This window comes from Halyomorpha halys, unplaced genomic scaffold, assembly GCF_000696795.3.
Source record: "Halyomorpha halys isolate HHAL.00 unplaced genomic scaffold, Hhal_1.1 Scaffold41.1, whole genome shotgun sequence".
In the NCBI taxonomy this organism is placed as follows: Eukaryota; Metazoa; Arthropoda; class Insecta; order Hemiptera; family Pentatomidae; genus Halyomorpha; species Halyomorpha halys.
Window position 1 is genome coordinate 1,333,855 of NW_027115338.1, and position 10,094 is coordinate 1,343,948.

The window sequence follows — 10,094 nt, forward strand, 5'->3', positions numbered from 1 at the left end:
AAAATGATAGTCACATACAGACTGACATAACATGATAACATGAATTATACATATTGATAACTTTTTTCTTGACTGTTGTAGGTATGTCTTTTTTGTGGGTCTTGAGGATAAGTCAATAATACAACTTTATTTAGGTGACGTTTTGCAACTTTATTATTTGCATCGTCATTCCCTCCAATAAAAGAAACATTTTTTTTTTAACAAATGCTTTATTTAACTAATTACTATAAAACTACAAGTACATAGTATAATTTATGATTAATAACTATTACAATTAAAACTCTGCATACTAAAAAATTTACTTACAATTGCAGGGTGTTCCAACTAACTCCAAGTTTGTACCAGAACTGAACAGGTAACAGTTGTTGTCCCTTGGCTCTAACCATTGTATAAATTACGAGCCCAACAAGTTACCCGTAGTTTCCCTTATTAATGATATAAAATATATATTCAAAATAGTGTAAAAGAAAACGAACGGGATAAATTGAAATGTAAGTGTGTTAATATAATAACTATCTACAAAAAATCATTAAGACACCTTCTAACAATCAAAAAATGTGTTGGACAACAAAAGAGTTTTTAAAAACAAAACCTAATACAATAATAACAAAAACAGACAAAACCAACCAAGCTGTCGCTATCACCAAAGAGTACTATGTCCAAAAAACAAATGACGACCAAACATATATAAGCAGGCACAGACCCAACACACAAATTAATCGCTGATACAAACGTAACCTTAGCACAGTTAAAACACCAAAAGTAAATTGATAAAAACACACTGCAAACTAATTACAAAAATAAAGATTTAGGGGATGTAAACACAGCAGAAAATAAAGTAGTAGATCTCCTCCTATCAAATAGGTATCCACATAAACTAGTCTGTCAATTACTAAAGCAAACAGAAACATTGACACAACCACAATCCTAAGAAACAAAAAGATATTTATTACACAGCCCCATATATACCAACACTTCAATATCAAAAGCACTAGACGATCACCAAAACCACAGCGATTACGCAATTACATACAAAAACACGGCCACTTTATCTAAACTTTACACCAATACGAAAGACAAAGACAAAATAGACCGACAATCTACTATAGTGTACTAAATTCCCTGTGAAGAGAACTGCGGGAATTCTTATTTTTGAACATCAGAACAGCATCTCAAAATAGGAGTATATTAACACAAATATAGTTGTACCTACATAACAAACCTGACCAAACTGCTCTCACGGCACATTTTAGACAAACAGGACATAAATTTAAATTTGGTGCACCAAAAATCATGCATCGGGAAAAAACAGATTTAAGCGAAATTCAAAAGAAATGATTCCTATATAAAAAATATAAGAATCGAGCATTCAATAAAATCGGATGTACAAAATTTCAATACATATTACTCTAACATAAGTACATATAATAAAACTAAATAGAAATAGACAAAATACAAAATAGAAATTACAGACTACCTGCTAGAAAAAAAACCCAATAAAAACCAAAGCAAACCTACCTCCATTTCAAAACCCAAGTTCTGCTGCAAACTGACAATGTATAACAAACTGTAATAGATAATAGTAAGTAATATTTTTACCATGCAATGTTTTAATTGTAACAGTTATTAATCACACTATGTACTTGTAGTTTATAGTAATTAATTAAATAAATTATTTGTTCTAAAAAAGTTGTTTTCAATGTAGGGAATGACAATGCAAACCATAAAGTTGCGAAACGTCGCCTAAATAAAGTTGTATCCTTCGTTGTGCTAATGAAATCGATCTTCCTTCGTCCATAATCAGTAAAATTAAAGCAGTGCTCTAATTATAAAAAAAATTAATAGAAGTTAACTAATCAATTATACTAATTCTTAATTAACCAGATAATTTTTAATTTATTAGTGTAATAATTTATTAACGCTATATAACGTATTTTTTAGAAACAAAGAAATGCTAAAATAAAACAAAAAATAAAGATGCTGACTTGTGAAAATTCTTCGTGAAACGGCATATCACGTTTCAAATGGCATTCCTTTACAAACAATAACTTATCTCTTTCAGTGGTATTTGGAATATTAATATTATTTCATATCAATTTATTCATTCACAAGAATAATTTTATCGATTAGAGTTCACTATCAAAAATGCGAAGCTTTATAGAAGAAGTTATAAGTAAATTCTTGAGTTATATATTTGAGTCTAAGGTGAAACCCAACTTAAATTCCTAGGAATGTCAAGGTTTGAGAGAAATAATATCTTTTATAGCTGGAATACTGGAATGAATTTCGTGCTCTAAAAATAAGACGTTTATTGTCAATTAAGACCGCGAAAGCACGTGTCAGAGCTTTCAAGAGAGCGGAACACGTTGAACCTAAGTTACTTAAGACTATCTTTTTAATTTTTATTATCATAGATTTCTCATGAATATATTTGATTGAAAAAATTTGCAATCGACATTTTTGTTATTTATTTTTTTTATTTATTTTTTTTATTGCACCTTGCATATAAAGTATACCAAATAAAAACGAACTCATTCTCTATTTTTTAGTACTTCTTTTATTTTTTCCTCTTTAATACAATAGATATCGCTGCAAAAATTGATTTTAAATTAAAGCACTTATCGCGAAAAAGCAAAACGTAGTAGTTAAGAGTATTAGAACACACGCCCTACTGTGAGTTTCTTATCATCCTGAAATTTGTAAGTACATCAACTACTAAGAAATTAGTAAGACATAATAAACTAAGGTTCGAAGTGACAGTTTTTTTTTCGTTAATCAGTTAGCACCCAATGTGTATCCTAGAATATGGAAACTTTTTTTTTGCAGGATTTTTTTTTATTAAATGTGAAGTATTTCCAAGCAAACAATTTCTGATATTAGTTATAAATATCAAACATTCAACGCAGCTCGTTATTCAAAATCGTATATCCATTATATATAAAGTGTTTCAAAAAGGTGATCCATCAATTCTATTAAAAAAATAATTTTTTTCTTTGGACATATATAAAAAAGTAAAATTAGAAAAAGAATGAGGCGGAAACACACCAAAGTTTCCTCCCGTTGAAAAGCCAAATATAAAATATAAGTATTTATGTACATAAATTGAGCTTTTTCGTATTAAAATACAATTTATATTTATCAATTATATTATTGCTAGGAAAATCAAACCGATAGTACTTCCTTTTTAATCTTTATTTTATTGGACATTTTGAGCTTTTCCAGCTTATCAATATGTACAGTGACATATAATTCATATCAAACATATTAAAATTATCTGAAATTAGAAATTAACATTAAAAATCGTCAGATCTAAATAAAATATAATTAAACTTTTTTTCGATTTTTTACTTCTTGAAGAGATGGATTTGATATTTCTTGAAATAATATAATTAATGACCCACTTATGAAAAATAATATATTGAAATTATTTTTATATATAAAAAATATTGAATTTTACAGTTGTGATACAGCGTAATAGTTTCTAGTTATGGATATATAAAAAGAGAAAACGAAATTAATTTCTAGCAAACCCAAAGTTAGCAGAATTTGGCAAAAACCTAATTTTTTATAAAATGTTTTAATATCGCTGCATTGTTTAAATAATGGCATTAAAAAAATTAACCTCAAATATGGAGTTATTATACATTACTTATAATATAAATTTATTACTTACTTATAAAATTATTTAATAAATAAAAAATTTTCATATCATTGTAATGAAATGTAATTTCATAATATCCTTACCGAGTTCTGATCAGTATCTGATTTTGCTTAAAAACAGCTATCCTCCATTCGAATTTCACTACTTGTCAAGAAGCCAAAAATATAACTGGACTCAACTTACACATTTTACATTAACTGATATACACAAAATAAACTTGTAGGTTACACGAATTTTATATATAAAAAATACATATACAATTCAGTGTAGACTGACTTAACACTATTTAAGGTTGAACTTAACACGGCTGAAACATATGAAGAACTTAGGATATGAAACACTGGCCTAACCTCTATCCAGAGGCCCAAGAAGAGAAAAAAAGAAGTTATTTCACCAAATTTTTAGTTATAATAATGAAAATTATATAGAATTAGGAGTCAAAATTGATGACTCTGCCAACCATGGTAAGGGAGTATAAAACCAGAAGTTACAAAAATTCAGTTTTGAGTTCATTCAAGTAAATATAATAAGTTCATTATTTTCAGTTAGAAAAAGGTTCCATTCTTACCTAATTATATACAGTAAATGTCATTAGGATGTAAATATTGAAGTATTTAACGTGAACGTTCTCTGAAGTTTTATTTGTGAAAAACCTAAAATTTTAGCTCATTTTTTATTTGGATCTCGATATCCTTAAAACTGCCTAAAACAGCAGTTCTCAAATCCATTTCACTACGACACCCATGATGGGTAAAAAAAAAATATCCAAGGCTAAGAAAATTATCCTTACTGTGGTTAAACATGTAGAAAAAGAAAGCAAAACACTGCCAAATAAATGTTCGACCCTTTATTAAAACAGAAAATATTAAAAATACTTTATCTGTACTAAGTGCCTTTAACATTAATTCATGTAATTTTTATTCCTAAGTATAAATGACCTACGAGTGGTAAATCTACCATAGAAAAGATTGCTTCGATACATAAATGGATTCTACATCTAAATTGCAACGTTATGGTAAAAATTGAATATTATTACCACAGCGCCCTGGCTCTCTTGTGCCACTCAGATTGGGAACAAGTAACCTACAAGACTAGAAAACGTCATAGTACATTATTCAAAGCAGAGTAGAGTTTCTAAAATATGATACGTAAAATAGTTCTCGAGACATAGTTTTTTCTGAAAACAACATTTTTTTTCAAATAACGTTCAAAATATTTTGTGAATCAATTTTAGTAAATGGTTCCTATTCATCCCTCCATTCACTAAAAGACTGGTCTACATGACAATAATAAGATCTATACGGAGTTGAGCTTTGAGGCTCCACTAAACCTGCGAATTCCTCTCGTATCCAATCCTTATAATCCAAAATCCTTTGTAAAAACCTCAATACTCCTTACTTTGTCACAAATAAAGTCATCCATAAAGACCTAAATGTCCCTTATGTAACCTATCTAGCCCGAACCAGATATCAATCCTTCCATTAAAAACTCCCTAACCACTCAAACCCATTAGTTTCTAACCTTGCTTCCTCTTTCATTCCTGACAACCCTCCGAGGCACCTGAAAAGAAAATGGCTCGAGAACGTATATTGTAAATATATTTTTAGAGTGCTACCAATGGGTACCATTGTGTTCTTACTACAATTTTACTTGAATTTTAAGTCAAGTTGTAAATGTCAATAAATAATTTTTTTTTTTTAAATGTGGTAAATATAATGGAAATTGCGGCTTCTAGTCCTGTAACTACTCCTCGATTAAGAGCGAAATATATCCGTATATCGCTCGTAAAACATTGATTTTTCGTTATCTGGAAAAAAATGCATTTTGAAAGCCTGTATCTCGGAAACTATTTAATGTAAACAGCCTTACAAAAGCGAATATTTAATAAAATTATACTCAACATTAAATGATGTTCCATTCGTTGTTCCATAATTCTTTGCGTTGAGTGCATCGCAGTCTCAAGAATATTTTGAGGACTATGATTTCGATCCCTCTTAACGACATACCCTCCCCAACGCTACCTCCCTGCCTGGATGTACAGGGGCCTTTATTAACCATAGATTCTCCATCTCCACTTTTCATCATCCAGAGTGAGTCCATAGATTTTCTGGATGTCTATTCGTTCAAACTCTTGATCTAGTTCACCAAGAAGAAATTCGATCTTCTTCGATGAAGATTTCGATCGGTCTTCCCAAGTCCGTAGCCTAACCTTGTAAGTTTTGAAACAATGATTACGGAGGTTTTCATTACAAGTTCGAGTTTGCAGCAACACATTTCCTACTTTTGACCTAATCGAAACCTTATAGTGATTTGTTCTTTACCCAAGCCATTAACTTTACGCCCCCGCTTCAGAAGTCATGAAGGGTAAAATCAATGATACTTATCTAGCGCAGCTCACGTCATCCCACCATCCCCAATCCAACAATTCATCTAACGATGTGTCCAATGTTTTACACAATATTTTATTTTCGGAAGTATTAAGTTATTGTTAATCAATTTTTATATCTGCTCGAAGAGCGGTAAGATGTAAGAGTGTTGTATATTTATGAGAAACGTGCACTTAGTAAACAAGTGTCTCACTGTGGATTTTTTGTAAAAATAACAAATGATTCCAAGCTCATAAGTTCAAAGCAAATCAATAAAAACAAAAAAAATTGTAGAAAATAAAAAATCTGGTATACTAAAAGCCAGTTTTCTTCGTTCCTGATGGGGTAAGCAAATAAGACAGTAAAAGTAATTAAACAATTGAAATTCCTTGGATATTGATTTTTAAATTTAATTTTTGATGAATACTTGAGTAATAGATCATCTTTATTTTTATTTTAGTCATTTTGGCGCAAATTCATGATGCTGATATCGCAAAACAAGATGAAATAAATGGTAAATTTGTTATTACAAATCTGATCATATGTTCGTCCACCATGACATCACATAGTGAAGAAAGACGGGCCACCCGTAGCTCAGTGGTTAAGACATAGTCTTACCAATTTTGATGTCTATTGGTGGTGCCGGTTCGAATCCAGCCTGTGGCGATGACTTTTTTCATTGAGTGGCGGTCCCACAAAATGAAAAACTTTGATCCCCAACCATGGCTGTATATAGGACTCCAATGGGAAGTCTTGGCCGAAAACAAAAAAAATTAAGAGTAACTACAACTAAGAAAGTACAAAAAGGTCTTTATAACATCTAAAAGTAAAACAATTGAAGCATTATTCTTGAGAAATTTCGAAAGAATTCTTGAAAATCTACAGAAATATACAGGTATACTGAAGATTGGTTGATACGAAATCTCTCAAGAGTGGATTTTTTTTTTTTTTATATCGTATAGATATTTTTTTATGACCTTCATGAAATCATGTATTTTCTATCTGGAAAAAGGCTATTTCTAACTTCTTTTAAATTAAAATCGCTCACATTCAGACTGTACTTTATTCTAATGTATGATGTGAGTCCTACAACTCTTTGAGCCCATTTTAACCGTTGCGATCACCTCCTTTATATATACTTACTGGTTGTAGTTTACACAGCTTTGAAGTGTTTGAACATCAAAACTCTCCAGTAAACTCATTTTTCTCCAGTCCGTTATAATTTAAGTAGAACTTTATTTACAACAAATTTAAAACGGCTACGTTCCACATTCGTAGGAAGAATATTAGTCTTATAAATTCTAGGTTTTTAAAGGAGCCAACGATGTTGTTTGTGACTTGTTACTTGCGATAATAACAGTAATTCTGCTATATGACAAGCATTATTCGGTTTTGATTCCTTCTGATTTTCGTTTTCTAAATTATTATAGACCCCTGATACTTAAATTTCTCTAAATTTTAAAATTATTTTCTGTGATATAGTATGTATCTTGAATCTTCACAATTTCTGCTACTAACTCTATATTTTATTTTAGCTGTAGGGGAGATAGTTGCAGAAGCAAAAAAAATTGATTTTATAATTACATTTGATTTTTTTTTTCAAATTACAGTGAATTTTATGTTTTTTTTATTATTTATCTGATAAAAATAAATGAGTTTGGTTTGCTGTTATATCTCTGATGGACCAAAGGACGATGGTCATTGTTTCAATAGACGCAATCCCGGAAAATTAAAAAAAAAAGATTTTATAACAGAAGTCAATGTTAATACGATTAAATAATAATAACTTTACATATATATATATATATTAACAGAATTAGGTGTGGTTACTTATGTTAACGCAGATAGACTCATTAAATAACGCCATTTTCCACACTTCTGGGCCTCACAACATGTTTTTTAACAACATTCTAAAATGCCTGTATTAAATTGTTAATACATGAATAATGACTATTCTTGAATATATATTCTTGGAGCAAAACACTATCAGTTTTTTCAATGATCGGAATCGTTTTACATTAGTTTGTAATGAATTAATGAAAAAATATTACGTTATTTATCACTTGTAACAAATTCAGTTCACAAAGAGAATATAATAATAAAATCTGGTGTTAAAGTGGAGAATTTCTTTCGACTAATGGATTATAAACAGAACTTTAGGATTTAGGTACAATTTTTTCTATAAATTTCCATATTTGAAACTTCCTATGCACATGAAGGGTTTCTTTACACAATGACTACGTGGATCAAATAAATTTGGTGTGCTAATAATGAACATTAATAAATAGGAAAAAAAGTTACATCAGGAGTTTATATTAAAATGTTTTTTTAAAAATTAGTGTTTCCTTATTTTTAAGAGGCTTTTCACAACATTTCAATATGACATGACAAATCACTCCATTTTGGTAAGAAAATAATATATTCGATTATAAATGAGTAAGAGAAAAATTATTATTTAATCTAAGGATAATTTGTGTTTTTTAATCAATAAATGAATTAAATAATAAAATAGCAAAGAGCTCACACCCACAAGCCCCTCACTATTTAAAATGATACTCTGATGGAAGGTTAAGACTTCTAAGACTCGTCTCACAAACTTTCGTCAAATTATTCGAGACAAATATCTTTGTTTAAGAGAAACAACGTGTATTTAGGTTTGTGTGCTCCAAGTTAAACGAGAAATTAGGCGAAACGAGAAGGAATATGCTTTAACCAGTTGACTAACTGTTGCTTCACTACCTTCGAATCTTAACGGCTCCAAACTTGAAACTTTAACTTTGAAGAGAGATGCTTCTTCGCTTCAAATTAAGGTTAAACAAATTAAAGTTTATACGAGTAAAAATAATAAGTTATTCTTTTTTTTAATATATATATATATATATATATATTTTCTGGGTCTCTACCATCATAAATATATGTTATACACCTATTTTAAAACACCACTACCTACCAATGACCACTACTTCTTGATATTGCTCTGTAAATTCCAACTTTATATCACTTATCATTTTATATTGCATTAGGGAAAAATTATGTTACTATACATTTCCAATCTACAAACAATTAATGCGCGGTCCGTAACATAATTTAGTTGACATAAAAATCAATATTTAATTCTTAATCAATTTTACCATACTGTTTTAGGCTTGAAGCTTTTATACAAAATCAAATTTAGTTAACTCAGTCAGATAATGGCGAAAATAGGAAAACGAAATAGATTGGTAAAAATCCAACACGAGAAAGGTTGTGAAACCAAATTATATGCCTTTTAGTATAATAACATAATCATTGGAGCTAAAATAGACTAATATTATTTTAAAAATATTCCTTTATTTCCGATTATCTTATTCCTATTCAGGATTCATAATCCTACTATGCAATTCAAGAAAAAACATGCGTACAATCGCCTCATTTACGATATATCCCTTGCAAGAAAGCGAATTTAGTCAGAAAAGTTACTAGCAGTAATATTAAAAATATAAGTTAGCACCAGAGAGGTATTCAAATGAAAATTGGTATGTAAATGCAGGTGAAAAACTGAATAGAACAATTTGTATACAGAATCAACAAACGAAAACTTTATTTTTAGATAAACTGTTTTTTATTATCAAATAATAAACCGAGTCTAATACGATTGAAGGCAATTTATATTGGTTATATAAGTAACATATCAATAGCATGTTGACAGACATAATTTATCAAAATAAATGAATGAACATCAAATAGAAAAATAAATAAAGTAGATAATAGAAATAAATTATTTATTGATTAAAGTTTAGTAAATAAAATTAAAGTCAGGTTAAAATAAATAATTCATCTTAAACACATGCAAAATTATACACAACATTGACACACCACAGAGAACTCCAGATGCAATAATTTGCAACATAAAAGGAGAAAATCAGCTCATCTTTGAAATTAATATATAAAAGAGTTGTATCAAACAAAACATAAAAGTCTACGAACCGGCGTTCCTCCCAATAACCTCCTCCACTAGATCCTGGTAAGTTTACAGTTATGTTAAGCCCTTTTGTTTCTATAATAACCTAATTACAAATATGGACTTT

General features: G+C 29.3%; 1 protein-coding gene across 9 annotated transcripts in view; it reads right to left on the reverse strand.

The window, feature by feature from the left end:
• LOC106688163 (calcitonin gene-related peptide type 1 receptor) overlaps positions 1-10,094 on the reverse strand; it is a 564,568-nt gene that overhangs the window by 553,506 nt on the left and 968 nt on the right. The window lies entirely within an intron of this gene.